Consider the following 18,439-nt stretch of genomic DNA (forward strand, 5'->3'; position numbering starts at 1 on the left):
GAGGGAGGAAGCCGACCGATGAAGAACCTGTCCGAGGGAATACCGAGCACAAGGCTGGTATCTCAGGAAAGGCCTGTTGCTTCATCGAAAGACACATCGTTTCTGAGAGGCTGAATGATGGTCGCCTATCAGCCCTGAAATCACTAAAGCTGCTTAAAGGAGATCCGGGTGCTAAATCCAGTTTGAGAAGGATCAAAGAATATCTCCACCCTTTGGGAAAGTCAGTGGCAGAGACCAGAGGCGTCCCTAGGGGACCCCCCCAACATCATGCTGTGCCCCACCATGTGCCCCCCCAATTTTTGTATTTTGCTCCCCGAGAGGGAGAGCGTCCCCAGTAAGCTCTGCGGGGAATTCCTCCCCCTCCCTGTGCTCGCCGACACTGCATAATGCGAGCGCTCACACAACCAGATATTCTAGCCTGGGCCGTGTTTAAGTGTGTGCACTGCAGACTGCAGTACACTGTAATCACTGAACTACATTATCTCCATCCCTTCTGTCCCCCCCGATCTGTCTCCCTCCCCCTCTCCTGTTCTTTCAAAACATTCACAATTTACTTTCACTTTCAGTTAGGCAGATAATATACGGTGCAAATTTCTTTCCTGCATCCACAGAATGCAGGAAAGAAACTTGCATGATTCCCCCATCAACAGACAGTGGTGACAGGGGAATATCCCTCCTGCCCAGCAATTATATTCTCCCGACAAACAGTGATTATCACTAGTGACTATACAGCAACCACTAGTGATAATTATAAGAGAATCTGCTCATTAATGGTTCAAATCTCAGCCAGTTTCTGCTGAACCAGCTGAGATTTAAACTGTCTATGGCTGGTCTTAGCTCTTAGGCAGCCCATACATTGATTAGCACTGTGGAGTGTTGGCTTCCTGGCGGGATTGGGCATGTGGGATTTCAAACACACCCGAGCCCATCTCTATTGGTTGTAGACAGTTGAGCTCCCTGCAGGTTGCTTAGCAGCAGTGGACCCTTCTCTGACATGCTGATCGGGATGCAATCCAGGTGATGCTCTTAGTCAAATCCTAGTCATAAATATCAGTGATTTTATTGATCAAAGCCCACACTTTACAGGCATAGAGCCCACATGGCTGCTGATCATACGGTTGATTATATGTATGTGGTTGTACTCTTGATGCTAATAAATACTGTTTATTAGATCTGACTGGGAGCATCACCTGATCACATGCCGATCAGCATGTCAACAGAGAAGGTTTTACAGCATTACTGCTGCTAGGTGACCAGCTGGGGGCTCGGCTCTCTATAACCAATAGTGCCAGCCTTCCCCTGCATGCACCCATAATGTCACCAGCACTAGATCCTAATAGACTGCCGCCGCTGCCAAGGAGACAGACGCCAGACCAGCTCTGTAAATAGCAGGGACAGGACAGCTGGGGAACCCTAGAGTGGCAGAACACCAGGGCCCGGTGGCAAGACAACCTTTGCAACCCTGATAGTTCTCCCACTGCTTTGGACCCTTATATTTTCTTGGTGTGCTGGTGACATATCTCTTGTTTTCTGCCACCCTGGGGGGCCCCAGTATAGTAGGAAGGGAGCTCACTGCAGAACATGTGAAAGGGCCCATAGTGGGATCGTAGTAAAGGGCCCCAGTATATATATATATAATTGCATTTTATAGTTGGCCCCCCTACTTTTGTCCCTGTCCCCCCATGTGCCCCCCCTAAATATGAAAGCTGGAGACACCACTGGCAGAGACTTTTGCTAAAGCTCCCTCCGTGACATCCTGGCTGCTAAGAATGGTGAGATAGGCCTATCCTGGTGCACTATACCCACTCTGGCTAGAGTGGCGAAAAGAAAGTTGTCGTTGGAAGCAGGACTGTTTCCAGAATTCAGTTTTCCCTGAATCCGCCATCTTCCATTTCTTCTATCCCTTCACCTACTACTACTTTTACCATTTTACCCCGTTGGGTAATAAAGCACAGAAAAGACATCGACAGTGTGGACATTGACTTTATTACAGCTCTCATTCAGTACCCTAGACAGCGGAAAAATAGAGGTAAGGTGCCACCCAAATCAAACCAGCATCTCCTTCGGGGGTAGTGCTACACATATCTGACAACAATGGAAACAGACAGGTAATCACTCGTACACGTACAGGGAATGCGTATAATGGCACACAAGGTACTACTGACAATTAAGCATGGAGGATAAGTCAAAAAAGAGTAAATGCAGAGAGAAGAGAGGGGTGGGGGGGTGAAGGGGTTAGACCATCCAACCCAGTACTCCAGACCTTATACATAGTGCAATATGGTGCATAGTAAATTGATAGTCTGAGGTGGAGGTCCAAGGAGCCCAAACCTTAACAAATTTCAACTTGCATCCTCTATTTATTTATGTAATCCTATACGTAGGCAGGGCTGCATCTATCAGTGCTTCCCAAGAGGAGAGAGCTGGGTGGGATGGTGGGATCCATTTCATAAGTACTGTATCTACTTTTTGGCATAGAGTAAAATATTTTGTTTTGAGTAATGAGAGCGTTGGGCATCCTCGTGAACTCCCAGCAAGGCAAACTCTAGAAATACTGGCAGGGACAATTGTAACCTATGGTTAATCTCTACAAATACTGCTGTCCAATAGGACAAAATGACTGGACAGTCCTAGAACATATGGATAAATGATACAACCTGCGATTTACATCTTGAGCAAAGAGGGTCTTTGTCCATAAAAAATACGATGGAGTTTCTTGGGGGTATAATAGAATCTATGTAAGAATTTCACCTGTATCAGTTTATCCTGGGAAGAGATAACTAGCTTGGGGCCGTGTTCAAGACAGTCCTGACAATCCTCTTTGTCTTTGTCGTTGGACCAAGAACCACAGCATACACCCATGGTCCTCTATATGCAAAATTCCATAGGTCTGCTAAAAAGCCCAAACAAACTGCCTCTAAACAAGTCACCACATTGGATTTAGAACCAATGAACCACCACTGAATGGACACCAACATCGCTGCCCAGTAATACATTTGTAAGTTGGGAAGAGCTAATATCCCAAGATGGGCGGGAAGCCATAGGGTGGACTTTGGTATTCTAGGAACCGCTTCATTCCACACAATAATCAATGTCTTTAAAAAAGGAAATAGGGACCCATATCGGACAATTCCTAAATAAATAATACAATTTAGGCAACATCATAATTTTGATGAGATTAATACGGCCCAGTATATTCAGGAGGAGACTAGCCCAGGAAGAACATTGTGTCCTTAGGGTTGAAAGCAAGGGGAAAAGGTTTTTTATCAAAGCAACTAGAGGCATGTTTGGTTACTAAAACCCAAAGATAGAATTCATCCACCCAACGCAGGGGAGAGGGGCCCGCCGTCCTACAGGCATCTCTGTCTATAGGGTATAAAATTGATTTGGACCAGATTATTCTAATACCTGAGAAGGCACCACGGTATTAAAGATCTGCAGAGCGGCCAAGACCAACCCAATATGGCAAAGGACCTCCCAGAGATAAGGCCACTCTACTGAGTCAACTGTATGACATTTATAAAAAAAATTGGATTGGTACATCTGGCATGACAGTGCCTTGCTTCTCATGCATTTTTTTTTAAAGTAGTTTGTCTATGAGCCTAAAAATGGGCATACATTAACAACAAGATGTAGCCCCACTTTAATGGGATTCGCCTCTACATAATTTGAGGTTTGCAGAATTTTAAGCAAGATTTTCTGAACCCTTGGTGGATCAAACCTGGGCAAATTCACCCATCGCTAAATGGATGCATGAGAGCACAGTGTACAGCAGCCTATTACACCATGCTCTACCACTGTCCACTAAAACCAGAAATAGTAGACCACAATGGGTGATGGATCACCAAAACTGTATGACTTTCGAATTCTCTTGTGCTATGCAGATGATGGGATGGAATTCAAGGTTCACAGCATGAAGGTTTGACTCTGTGGATCCATCCTCCTCCATTTTCATTGTATCAGGTTATAGGAGAAGAAGGGAGTAAGGTGTTTTAAAAATACCTTCCACACACATTGTACCAAATTACCTAGGGCAAATTTCAGTTCTGAAACCACAGTGATGAAATGCTCATCCCTTCCAGCTTCATTACTCTCAGAGAAGATTGGGCAATTATTGTTCCTTGGTCTTCTTCTGCTATCACTGTTTTGCCAGTTTACCTTGGTCCCAGGCTTCCTGGAGGAATAGGGGAGCCTGCAAACCACTGATCGCTGCCTAAAAAATGGCTAACATATCAAGGTCAGCTGCTGAGCTTGCTTTAACCACTTGAAGTCCAGGATGTTAAAAATGAGCTAAGGACAGTGTGGGGCTGATTTACTAAAAGCAATGCGCTGCGCCCATTCATGGCTTAATTGGCATGCCGGATGAATCCTTAATTAGGCGCATGAACTGGCGCAGCAGCCGGCGCAATGCAATAATAAATATGTAAAGCCGCCGAACTCCCTTTAGAAGTCTATGGGAAAAATCAAAAGTGTTAATTTTTAAGGTTAATATGCTAATTTTTGTTCTAAAAAGTGTTTGGGGACCTGAGTCCTGCCCCAGGGGACATGTATCAATGCATTTTTTATTTTTTTAAAACGGCAGTCTTTTAGGGAGCAGTGAAATTAATAATGCTTAAAGTGCAACAATAAAAGTAAAATATTCCTTTTAATTTCATACCTAGGAGGGGTGTAGAATATGCATGTAAATGAGCGTGTGGTTCCTGTGGTTAGAACTGTCTCTGCTCAAAATGACATTTTGACGGAAAAAAAGTCATTTAAAATCACTTGCGGCTATAATGAATTGTCGGCTCAGAGCAAATTCATTCGTTGAAAAAAAAAAGCGTGGGGTCCCCCCAAGTTCCATTACCAGGCCCTTCAGGTCTGGTATGGATATTAAGGGGAACTTCACCACAAATTTAAAATAAAAATATGGCGTTGAGTTCCCCTAAAAATCTACACCAGACCCCTTATCCGAGCAAGTAACCTGGCCGGCCTCAGAAAAGAGGGCGGGATGAGAGAGCGCCCCCCTCCTCTCCTGAACCGTACCAGGCCACATGCCCTCAACATGGGGAGGGTGCTTTGGGGTCCCCCCCAAAGCACCTTGTCCTCATGTTAATGGGGACAAGGGCCTCTTCCCGACAACACTGGCCGTTGGTTGTCGGGGTCTGCGGGCGGGGGGCTTATCAGAATCTGGGAACCCCCTTTAATAAGGTGGCCCCCAGATGCCGGCCCCCCACCCTATGTGAATGAGTATGGGGTACATCGTTCCCCTACCCATTCACCTGGGGGAAAATGTAAAGTAAAAAAAACACACTACACACATTTTTGAAGTAATTTATTAGTCAGCTGGGGGGGTCTTCTGCCAGCCCCCCCTTTCTTCTTTAAGCTCTTTTACAAGGGGGGGTAGGCCCCGACTTCACCGCTGTGTTCCCTCTTCTGCCGGGCTCCACCGGGGGGCCGGGACTTCACGCTGTCTTCTGCCGGGGCCCCCTCCCCCTTTCTTCTTTAAGCTTTTACAAAGGGCAGGGGGTAGGCCCGGTCTTCTCCGATGTCTTCTGTGGGTGGCGGGGCGGTGGCCTTCTCTGTTCCCTCTTTTGCCGGGCCCGGTCTTCTCCGCTGTCTTCTGCCGAGGGGGCCGTCCTTCTCTCTTCCCTCTTCTGCCGGGCCCAGTCTTCTCTGCTGTCTTCTCTCTTCCCTCTTCTGCCGGGCTCCACCACGGGAGCCGGATCTTCTCCGCTGTCTTGTTCCGTCTTCTCTTCCAGCAATGTTGACACAACGAGCTCTCCCGCTGTAATGCCGTCTGAGCGTTGCGCAACGACTTATATAGTCATGGGGCGTGGTCACCAGGTGACGCCAACCAACCCTTTGTTACATCACATTCCCATCATTCCCCGGGAATGTGATGTAACAAAGGGTGGGGTTGCCGGTTGGCATCACCCGGTGACCACGCCCCATGCCTATATAAGTCGTTGCGCAAAGCTTAGACGGCATTACAGCGGGAGAGCTCGTTGTGTCAACCTCGCTGGAAGAGAAGACGGAACAAGACAGCGGAGAAGACCCGGCCCCCTCGGTGGAGCCCGGCAGAAGAGGGAAGAGAGAAGACAGCGGAGAAGACCGGGCCTGGCAGAAGAGGGAACAGAGAAGACCGCCCCCCCGGCAGAAGACAGCGGAGAAGACCGGGCTCGGCAGAAGAGGGAACAGAGAAGTCCGGCCAGGTGGCGTGCTCGGATAAGGGTTTGGTATGGATCTTGGGGGAACGCTGTTTTTTCGGCGTAGGTTTTCCCCCTTGCGATCCATACCAAACCTAAGGGCCTGATATGCTCCTGAAGGGGAATCCACGCCTTTTTTTTTTATTTGGCACGGAGTTCCCCCCTTATGGTCAGCGTAAGCTGAAAACGACTCAGGCATTCACATTCGCCGCTTCAAGCCACGCAAAGGCAGCTACGCCGCTTGATATTTACCAATATTTTGCCTGCGTAGTGAAGCGGCGTGCGTAATTGCCCGAAATTCCCGCTCGCACATGCGCAGTACAGAAATAAACCTCCCGCAGGTTTAAATGTACTTGCCGGCGTAGCGGCTCGTTTTCACAAAAATCACTTTCACTTTCAATTCGGCCCGTATATGTTAAACAAACACATGTCACTACACTTCCCCACATCACCCCACATCCCCCCCTAAAAACTCCCTCCCAAACACTTTCTTTTTACATTTCTAAATGCTGTGCGCCAGGTCCATAGAGGCGCACCATGCGCCCCCTCCTGGGCGCACTCGGCATTATAGTAAATAAGGAATTGTGCTGCTTTGGCAGTGCATTTCTTTAGTAAATTCCAAAATATCTGTTGCTCCAGCCTTTGCTCCATGAATCATGGAGCAAAGGCTTGGTATATCAGCCCTTAAGTGTTACATTTTTAATTTGAAGTCCAGGCAGATATGAAAACATAGATTAAAAGAGTATGGGTTTTTTATTTAAATTTAAAAAACACACTTACAGTACCTAGGATGGATGGAGCATCTTTACCCTTCCGGCTCTAACACTGAGAACTGAGCTATCCAACACTGGTAATTGCTCGGTTCTCAGAGTTCCCTGAGCAAAATAGCTGGTTACTGTCAGTCAGCAGCTCTGTGCTCTGCCCCTCCAGTGCTCACTGGTACGCTGGGCTGTGGAGGGGGCAGGAGCGGCCAGCACAGGCTCTCAGTGGCTTGCTGAGAGGCTGAGCTGGGTGTTAGTCCAGGCATGTGAGCGGATCCAGACTTCATTGTTGCGACCTTGCCTGAGCCTCAACCAGCTCTCTGACGTCAGCAGACAGAGGAATTCAGCCCGCTGTCTGCTGAAAACGGGTCACGGGAGTTGCAAAACGAACTGCACTCCTGTGATCCACAGCAGAAGTATAGCCAAGCAAGCTTTGGCTGTACTTCTCCTTTAATGCAGCCATGTATTTAATAACACACCCTTAGAGCTATCTTTTAAAATGCAAGCAGTGGAAGCACCTGATTTTGAAAAGTTATCAGTCTCTTATGGTGCTGGAAAGGAAAAAGCATTACAAGGAGCCAAACAGTTGTGGAAGGTGTATACTGATTGGGGAAGTGAGCAGAGTGACAGAGATGAGCTCACCAGTCTGCTGCTCCTTCTTTCACTATCCAATCACAAGTGGAAGTGGGAGGAGTCCTATAATTGACAGTGAAGTGCAGCAGATTCAAATCAGGTCTCCTGTCATAGCGAACAGGGCTGTGAGGCATGGTAAATCTGTATGAATCCTGCAACTGGATGGATGGGAATACAAATCTTTTTCTAGAAAACCAAAACCTTGTATGTGATTGTCAGGGACTTGCCTGGACAGAACGGAGGTTCGTGCGTGCGCGCATGCATGTTCCTGTTTAGACCAGATAGCGGCGTCTGTATGCGCCAGTGCACCAACGCCTGCCTCGGGCGCACATGCGTGCGCGACGGGTGCGTGCACGTGCACGCTAAACGCTACTTGGCGCCAATGGGTTTTTAAAAGGACAGCAGCTGCACTTGTGCAGTGCTGTTTGATCTGCAGCTCTGTGCCTAGTAACCTGTAACCTGCCAGCCTATTACCTGTACCGACCCAGCTCTGTTGACTTACCTCACTGCGCTCATGAGGCCACTGTTCCCACTCCAGTGGCTCATGAGCCAGGGCTGTAAGAGAGGTCTCCTCCTACAAGTCAGGCTCTACTACGAAGTACGTAACAGGGATTAATTTGGGTATTTAGCTGTTTGCCCAGTGGCGGCTGGTGCGCAAAATTTTTAGGGGGAAGCAAACAAACATGTAACGCCTGTGTACTTTTCAGTACAGGTGCTATGTCAAATTTAGTTGGGGGATGAGAGAGTTACCTTGCTCTCATCCGTGTTGATCTGTTAAATTGGGTTTCTGTTAGCCCTGGACTGTCCTGTGGTGTCAGAGTGTGTTCCAAGGATACCTTCCCATCTTTGGATGGCAGGTGGTGCCAGAGGGGTCCAGGCGGAGCGCCTCTCTCCAGCAGCCAATGAGAGGAGTGTTTCCCTCGTGGGGCATGCTGGGGGAGGGTATTTCTGTGACAGACGCCATTGTGTGGGGTTCTTCGCCCATTCCTGGTTCCAGGTGCGGCACCCACCTTTAGGGTGTGCGCACATCACGGGCCCCGGCGATATTGCCTACCAGGCCAGGGCGCACGTGCCACGCGGAGTTCCTGACTCTGGGCCCTCATGGCCTGGAGCGACTAATGCTGCCAAGGGGCCCCAGTGACTTACTGGGTCCCCCACCTCTTATTAAGAAGATCCCAAGCGAGTTGTGCTGTTCGATGGGGAGTCGGTCTGAGGTGAACCCGGAGGCAGGTGATCCAATAGGGCTCAGACGATCCATCGGGGATCTGGGTGACCGGACACTGAGGCCTAGTACACACGAGAGGATTTATCCGCGGATACGGTCCAGTGGACCGTTTCCGCGGATAAATCCTCTCGAGGATTTCAGCGGATTTGGATCCGATGGAGTGTACTTACCATAGGATCGAAATCCGCGCCGAAATACCCTCGCGATGACGTGTCACGCCGTCGCCGCGATGATGACGCGGCGACGAGCGCGACGCTGTGATATAAGGAATTCCATGCATGCGTCGAATCATTACGACGCATGCGGGGGATCCCTTCGGACGGATTGATCCGGTGAGTCTGTACAGACCAGCGGATCAATCCATTGGGATCGATTCAAGCGGATAGATTTGTAGACATGTCTACAAATTTTTATCTGCTCGAATTGGGAAATTTCCGCGGATAAATATCCGCAGGAATGTACACACCATAGAATCTATCCGCTGAAACCGATCCGCTGAGATTTTTCAGCGGATGGATTCTATCGTGTGTACGGGGCCTGACAGGTTGTATGCTACAAACTGTCAGTCGGTGACCCCAAGCTAACAAGTCTACCTGAGGATGATTCAGGCGAAATTGTGTTTACTGGGAGGATTCGCTCTATCGTCCATGATCATGAGTGTTGGGCCTGTGGCAGAGGTCTCACTGCAAACCTAAATCTTACTAGAGCCAAGTCGGTGGCAGAGACTTGTTCCTTCCCAGAAGTTCTAAGTGACACCCTGGCTGCCAGGCCTGTGAGAGGGACCTGTCCAGGGGCACTACACCCACTCCGAAGCAAAAGCTATATCCTGAAGCAGGACTGCTTTGCTTATCTAAAGGCCTGAATCTGCAAGTTTCTCTCCTTTCACCAACCTATTCTATCTACCTCGAGCTGACTGTTGGTCATGTAATAAAGCACAGAAAACGTCAGCCTGCTGTCTGGACATTCCGTCATTCGCTCTCATCACCATCCTCTCCATCATCATCCCTAGACACATCACAGAGGTAACATAATCATGCTGTCCCAAATCTAACCAGTGGCTCCTGAGGGGGTAGCGCTACAAACAAAAGAAAAAAACACATCAATTGCAGCCCCACGGTGCCATCAAACGTTGCCACTGAGCCATCAAACGTTCCATGCCATCAAATGCAGCCACTGTGCCCATCAATTGTCACCACTGTGCCCAGAAAATGTCACCACTGCACTGTGCCCAGCAATTGTCACCTCTGTGCCCATTAATTGTCACCACTGCACTGTGCCCAGCAATTGTCACAACTGCACTGTGCCCAGCAATTGTCACCACTGTGCCCAGCAATTGTCACCACTGTGCCCAACAATTGTTACCACTGTGCCCAGCAATTGTAACCACTGCACTGTGCCCAGCAATTGTTACCACTGTGCCCATTAATTTTTACCACTGTGCCCAGCAATTGTCACCACTTCACTGTGCCCAGCAATTGTCAACACTGTGCCCAGCAATTGTCACCACTGCACTGTGCCCAGCAATTGTCAACACTGTGCCCAGCAATTGTCACCACTGCACTGTGCCCAGAAATTGTCACCACTGTGCCCAGCAATTGTCACCACTGTGCCCAGCAATTGTCACCACTGTGCCCAGCAATTGTCACCACTGCACTGTGCCCAGCAATTGTTACCACTTTGCCCAGCAATTGTCCCCACTGTGCCCAACAATTGCCGCCAAATTGCTTTCCCGTCCACCAGCACGTACCTTTCTCGGGTCAGCCAGCCTCCCTCGATGTCTTCTCCCAACTTCCGCCCTTGATGTCGCTTCAGACAATCAGGTTACCGGTAACCAGACCCGGTGAACCTGATTGGCTGAGACGAGTGTCAGCGTTAACAAGGGAACGCACACCCCCTGCATCTCCTGGTTAACTATTTGGAAGCCGATTTTGCCTGAAGTTAACTGTAACTTAGCTTTAACTTTTCAATTCCCAGAATGACTTCAGATTTACTTATAAATATTACTACAAGCTCTTTTACTTAAATCAACCGGTGATTTATGATTCAGAGTTGTTTAAATGAAAACCCTAATGAGAAGCCGTGCAGAAATTCAGCGCAGAACACATGGAACGATGCCCGGGACCAGTATCACTGAGACATGTATTGCACATTTGTGTTTATCATCATTGTTTAACAGTGATCTAAACACAGAGATTAAATAGCAGCTATATTCCTTCTTCTATTATACACTTCTATTATATCCCTCTACCAATTCTTGGAAGATCCTTATCATGATTAACTGTTCCCCGACTGCTTCTTCTACTGATCACTAACAAACATCATTTGCCCTTACTACTCCTAAAGGGAAACTATTACACAGTTTCATCAAGTTCTTATAGTAAATGTCAAATGTATCCAATAGTTAGACTTATTTAAAAATGTCAATTGTATGAGTTTGGTTAGTCTTATTTTTATGAACAAATACAGATGTGAGCCCACTAATGGCTACCAGACAGCGCAGACAGATTTTTTTCTGTACAGCTGGTGAGATAAAATCAGTCCCTGATAAAGATCTGTGCAAAGCAAAAACATGTCTAAAGGCCTGGCCTATATTAGCAATTAGGCATGTTCTTTATGAAAACTTTGTAGAGACTTTCAAGCAGCTTAACCACTTCAGCCCCGGAAGAATTTACTCCCTTCCTGACCAGAGGACGATACGGCACTGTGCCGCTTTAACTGACAATGACGTTGCACCCAAACAAAATTGACGTCCTTCTTTTCCCACAAATAGAGCTTTCTTTTGGTGGTATTTGATCACCTCTGCGGTTTTTATGTTTTGCTCTATAAACAAAAAAAAGAGTGACAATTGAAAAAAATAAAATAAAAAGCTATATTTTTTACTTTTTGCTATAATAAATATCCCCCAAAATTTTATAAAAAAATAAAAATTCTTTCTCAGTTTAGGCCAATGTGTATTCTACATATTTTTGGTAAAAAAAAACGCAATAAGTGTATATTGATAGATTTGCGCAAAAGTTATAGCGTCTACAAAATGTTACAATTTTTTTTTCAGAAAAATAAGTAAGAGTAGAAGGGGAGGAAGGATATGGCTGATTAATGTTAAATAAGGTTGCTAGGCATTTAAATTGAAACACATTTCCTTTTTTTTCATCTTTTCAGGTTGGTTTAACTGTGATAAGCAGATCAAAGGTCACCCCTTTGATCTACACATTAAAACAGAATAATGCAATAATAATAATGCAATAATATTGTAACGCCATGATTCTCAAAAATCGCAAAATCAATAAATTGTTAATACTGTAACTCTCCAACTAAGCTTAGCTCAACACCTGTGGCCATAATCTATATAAGTATTAATAATTTTATGTAAAGGCACACCAGAGTTAAAACCCACTTGTAATTCATATAATAAAACCACATTAAAAAAAGTAGCACCAGTGTATGTTACATCAGGTACTTGCATGTGCCAACAATATCTGAAAAGTCAATATAAATTAATAATTGTATATGTACCACGATGTGCCATAAATTGCAACCATATCTAAATGATTAACTGGGCTGTAAGAAACCAATGGTCAAAGAAAAGAAAAATAGCCTCCTGTGAAAAGTAGCGATAGTGTGACCCAATAGCCCCAAGAAGTAATAATATAATTTCACTATTATAGCAAATATTTGCTGTGCATTTTTTACATCTGTCACAAATAATCCCCATAATGTTTCTAGTATGTTTATTTCCTATAATCGACAGCTCCATCCATTGGCCATAATGTGGTATTTTCCTGATTGAGAAATTTCAGGAAAAGACTGCATTATGTCCACTAGATGGAGCTGTCAATCATGGGAAATAACATATTAGACACATAAAGCCCCGTACACACGATCGATTAAAAAAGTCAGACGGACTTTTTCCATTGGAAATTCCGACCGTGTGTATGCCCCATCTGACTTTTTTCCAAGGAATTTCATTGGAGTTAGATAGAGAACATAGAGAATTCTGTCGGAATTCCGATGTTAGTTTGGCTGGGCAAAAGCCTGATCGTGTGTATGGGGCATAACAAGGATTATTTGTGACGGCTGTGCGAATGCTGAAACATTTGCACAGCAATTTTGTGTAAGCAGACTATATAGAGTTGCACTAATAAATCTTCTACAGATACAGATCACTTATTTTCAGCAAAATTGTATAGGAGGTTCCCCAAAAAAATGTATTTGATTGAGCCTAGGTTCACACTGCTGCGAATTCAAAATCGGGGTAAAATCCGCGATTTTACCGCGATTTCGCGGCTGCGATTTTGCCGCGATTTTGCCGCGATTTCGGCCGCAATTTAATGTAAATCGCGGCCCGAAATCGCAAAAAGTAGTACAGGAACTACTTTTTGAAATCGCAGATGCGGCGTCGCACTGATTAGGACAGTGCCATTGCCGATAATTGCCGCCGATTTGAGATGCGATTTGACATGTCAAATCGCATCTCAAATCGTTCCAAATCGTACCCAGTGTGAACCAGGGCTCAAATGTATTTGTCAATTACTATTGCTACCTATATATATTGCTGTGTTGCCAGAAAGCTCTGGGCCCCCTGTGCTCATGAACCAATTGCAGATGTGTTGGTTACCGTCATGCCCCTACATACCTCACTGCTTGTTAGAGCCTCATCTCCCAGTTAAGGAATGGCTTGCCACGGATGTAGATCAATTGGTCTTTGACCACTTTCTTCTTTACATATAGTGCCTCCTAAAGAGAAAATTAGAATTTAATTTGCTGAATTACATGTATTGCATGTATAAACGCATTTACTGTTGGGTATTTTGCATAAAAATGTGGTAGAAGGTAAATAATGGCCATAAAGTATTTAAAAAAATGTAATAAAATAAAATAAATAAACAATAATAAAAAAATGTGTGTGCATATAAATAAATAAATATATATATATATATATATATATATATATATATATATATATATATATATATATATATATATATATATATATATATATATATATATATATATATGTATATAATTATGTGTTTATTTATTTATATATATATATATATATATATATATATAAAAACATGTATGTGTGTGTGTGTGTATATATATATATATATATATATATATATATATATATATATATATATATATATATATATATATATATATATATATATATATATATAGTATATAAGCAAAATGATAATGTGCTTCTTAAAGGGAAGGAGAGTTATTATTGTCTTATAACCCAACTGATAAGCATTGGCTGCGAGGTTCTTTCTGTGTTTGTTTGGCTTTCTGAACTCCAAAAATCGACCTGTCAGAAATTCAGAATATTAGACTGTAAGCTCCTTAGGCTACAAACTGATGTGAAAGGCTCATTGTTCTTTTCCTAGCGCTGTGGGAAAACTCTCAATGCTATTCATGGAAGTAGACATAAAGTTTCCTTTTGAGATCTAAAGAGCCCTGTGATTATAAACTACAGGAAAATGTCTATTTTTTTGTCTAAACCGGTCATCTCTTTTTATTCAGTTTCTGTTGATAAGCAGAAGTTTTCTGTGAAAGTTACAGAACAAGATGAAGCAGAAGGGAGGGAGTCGTGGGAAGGGAGGGGGGGGGGGGGGAGAGCTGCGATATCAGGATCCAATTACCCTCCGGAGAGTGGGTGGGTGTAAGGAGTGGGCTCCAATCAGGTCACGGATTTACAGCATGCAGTAAAAAAATCCTGATGATCAGAATAAATTGTGAACTTAACTCGTTAGGAAATGTCAAATAATATTTCTTGGAGTACATTTTTTTTTTCTTTTTATAGGTAACCTGTTTTTAAAATGTACTTATTTAAGATAAGTGCAACTTTCAAAGCTATAGGCCTGGCAAGCCTCTAAATACACCTATATATGGGAACTCATCTACCTACCAAAGGCTCTGTAATTCTCTTCAGCCAGTTTGTGATCCAGACATCCCAGTCACCCAAGTTCCTAGCCAACAGTGCAAAAGCAGCAGCACAGCTGAACACACCCCTTAGCCTGCCCATTGGGCAACGAAGGAGCAGAAGCACATTGATGAAGTCATCCTTCTGCTCACTCTGCTCTCTTCTGTCAGCAGCGTGCAGCTGTATCTGATTAGTTTGTAGTGCACCGCAGTCACAGAGGTAATGCTCAGTCATGGGCAAATCTATAACTGGCCATGGCAAATTGGTTAAAAATCGCACATGTATTTGTGCCCTATCTTTTCCCAGCTACAGGGACCTTTCTGCCTATCTATAAATAAGCCATATAGAAACATTCTGATACTGATAAATGCCTTCCAGATCAAATCTGGGACTAAATCCAGCCATAGATCGATCCAATCTCAGCCAGTTTAGCAGGGATCAACCGAGATGCGATTGATCTATGGGCAGGCTGGTTGTACTGAAGTCAATCTATTGATGAACTTCAGTACAACCAGCCTATCAGATTTTTTTTGCAAGCAATCACTACTGACGGTTATATCCACCAGCAGTGATCATTGTTTTCTGCTATGGTAGGGAGGGCTCCCCTCCGGCAAAACACAATGGGGTAGATTCCGTAACATCTGCACTTTTTTTACGTAGGCGCAGGGCACCGTTTTTGCCCCGCGCCAAATTTTCTGCGCTACCCGCGATTCACGGAGCAGTAGCTCCGTAAATTGCGTGTGCGCTCCGGCAAAATGACCGGCGTAAGCGCGCGCAATTTAAATGATCCCGTAGGGGGCGGGAATCATTTAAATTAGGCGCGTTCCCGCGGCGATCGTAGAGCGCATGCTCCGTCGGGAAACTTTCCCGACGTGCATTGCGGCAAATGACGTCGCAAGGACGTCATTTGCTTCAAAGTGAACGTGAATGGCGTCCGGCGCCATTCACGAATCACTTACGCAAACTACGTAAAGTTCAAATTTCGCGACGCGGGAACGACGGGTATACGTAACATTGGCTGCCCCTGCTAATAGCAGGGGCAGCCTTATGCGAAAACCGCCGTACGCAAACGACGTAAACTGCGTACGCAGGGCTCGCGTAACGTTGTGAATCGGCGTTAGTATGCAATTTGCGGCCATCGCAAGAATGCAGCCTAAGGTATGCGGGCATAAGAGCCTTATGCCACGCATATCTTAGGCTGTAGTCGGTGTAACGAGCTCTCTGAATCAGGAGAACTCGTTACGCCGGGGCAAGTAAGCAATTGCGCTGCGTAACTATGGTTACGCAGGCGCAATTGCTCTTTGAATCTGTTCCAATAACACTGTGCAAGGGATTTATCAGCACAGTCAGTGTTGATGTGGGAGAATTTTCTTCCTTCCACCTTGTGTAATTTTTGGCTTGTTTAAGTTATAATCTTTCTATTTGTTAGACAACATTATCTGAAAATGGTGATTTCACAATAAGATGACATAACTAAAAGTAAAAATCAAATATCTTATGAAACAAAAAAAATAAAAAAATAAAATGTACCACCAAATTACCATAAATCGAATAGTAAATAAGTCAACTAATATTCAAAAAGCATATTGTGCTCAAAATGTATGATATCATTTTAATCTATAAGCATATAGGTGTATGTGTATCCAGTTTTGGGTAGCGTTTGGAAGGATTTGAACTCATGCAAAGTTTTTATTGCTGTGCCCCCTTTAGAGAGATTGACTATCTACAGTATATTGTCAAAAGTCTGCCTTTACACGCACATAAACTTTAATGACATCCCAGTCTTAGTTTGTAGGGTTCAATATTGAGTTGGCCCACCCTTTGCAGCTATAACAGCTTCAACTCTTCGGGGGAAGGCTGTCCACAAGGTTTAGGAGTGTGTCTATGGGAATGTTTGACCATTCTTCCAGAAGAGCATTTGTGAGGTCAGGCACTGATGTTGGACAAGAAGTCCTGGCTCACAGTCTTAACTCTAATTCATTCCAAAGGTGTTCTATCAGGTTAAGGTCAAGACTCTATTATGCAGGCCAGTCAAGTTCCTCCACATCAAACTTACTCATCCACACTATATTGCCAAAGGTATTGGACCACCCCTCCGACATATTTGGTGGAGGGGTTGTTTCTCAGGGGTTGGGCTTGGTCCCTTAGTTCCAGTGAAGGGAACTCTTAAAGTGATTGTAAAGGTTTGTTTTTTATTTTCTAAATAGGTTCATTTAAGCTTTGTGCATTGTTGGTTCACTTGCCTTTTCCTTCGATTTCCCTTCTAAATGTTTTTTTTCTTTGTCTGAATTTCTCACTTCCTGTTCCTCATCAGTAAGCTTGCCCCCATCATCCGAGCCGTTCTGGTTGGGGGTTAGTCAGCCAGAACAGCTTACTGAGGAGGAACAGGAAGTTAGAATTTCAGACAAAGTAAAAAAATAAAATGAAGGGAAATAGAATGAAAAAGTAAGTGAACCAACAATGTACTAGCTTAAAGGAATCCATTTAGAAAAAAAAAAAAAAACCTTTACAGTAGACATGTGCATTCGTTTTCGTTAGAATGTATTTTCGTCCGAAAAATCTGTTTTTTTCGTTATCGTTTTAACAAACGATAACGAAAGTGCAAGAAACGAAAACCAAAAGATCCGACATAAAAAATGCTTTATTTTCGTTTTCGTTGCGGTAAAAATTCGATATAGAGGGATTCGACATTATAGGGAAAAGATTCGACATCATAGAGAAAAGATCCGACATTATAGAGAAAAGATTCGACATCATAGAGAAAAGATCCGACATTATAGAGAAAAGATTCGACATCATAGACAAAAGATCCGACATTATAGAGAAAAGATTCGACACTATAGAAATAATAGATTCGACATTACAGAGAATAGATTTCGATTCATGAGAAAATAGATTCGACATTATAGAGAATAGATTCGACATTATTACTAGTCATACAACATTAGAATTCTTGTAGGCAGAATATTCGAACGGAAATGTACGATTCAACGTAAAGATTCGACGTTCCGTCGAATATTCGTTTGAACAATCGATGGAAACTACAAATATTCGACGTTCCGTCGAATATTCTTTTGACCATTTGACAGAAACCAAGTATTATTGGATTTTCGGACGAAAGCTATTCCCCAACGAAAAACGAAATAAATCAAAACGATTTTCGGGAGTAACTAAATAAATGTATTTTCCAAACGAAAACGAAAAAAACGAAACAAAATATTCCAGTCTGCACATGTCTACTTTACAGCCCCTTTAAGGCATTAGGGCATCAGTATATCAATATATTTTGGACAATTTAATGCTCCCAACTTTGGGGTAACAGTTTGGGAATGGCCCCTTCCTGATTCAACATGACTGCATTCCAGTGCACAAAGCAAGGTCCAAAAAGACCTGCGTGAATGAGTTTGGGAACAGAACATATGTATGGCAAACAAAGAAAACCCCAATAACACATTAAAAATGCTCCTCTAATCCATAAATAATTTACCTATCATAATTCTAAGAAAACAGAGATACCAGTGGATCTGTAATACATGACTTTACTGTATTAAATTTGGAGAATAATCTAATTATAGTTTGGAAAGGATGAAAGTGTGTTTAGGCTCATTCTTGAGAAGATGGGAGCACTCAGTGCAGAAAAGATACAGAGCACTGGGCATTGGGGTATGTGCCCAGGGAGCCAGGACCTAGCACAGACCCTGCATAG

At 44.1% G+C, this 18,439-nt stretch overlaps 1 protein-coding gene across 2 annotated transcripts in view; it reads right to left on the reverse strand.

The window, feature by feature from the left end:
• The window catches only part of LOC120914093 (discoidin domain-containing receptor 2-like), a 197,087-nt gene that overhangs the window by 94,920 nt on the left and 83,728 nt on the right, over nucleotides 1–18,439 (reverse strand). The window contains exon 2 of one of the 2 annotated variants that reach the window (XM_040324572.1): nucleotides 13,441–13,541. The exons of the other annotated variant lie outside the window; for it this stretch is intronic. The gene's annotated coding sequence lies outside the window, so the exon portion shown is untranslated. The remainder of the gene's footprint in view (nucleotides 1–13,440; nucleotides 13,542–18,439) is intronic. 2 annotated transcript variants of the gene reach the window in all.

Source organism: Rana temporaria, chromosome 9 (genome assembly GCF_905171775.1).
Source record: "Rana temporaria chromosome 9, aRanTem1.1, whole genome shotgun sequence".
NCBI lineage: Eukaryota > Metazoa > Chordata > Amphibia > Anura > Ranidae > Rana > Rana temporaria.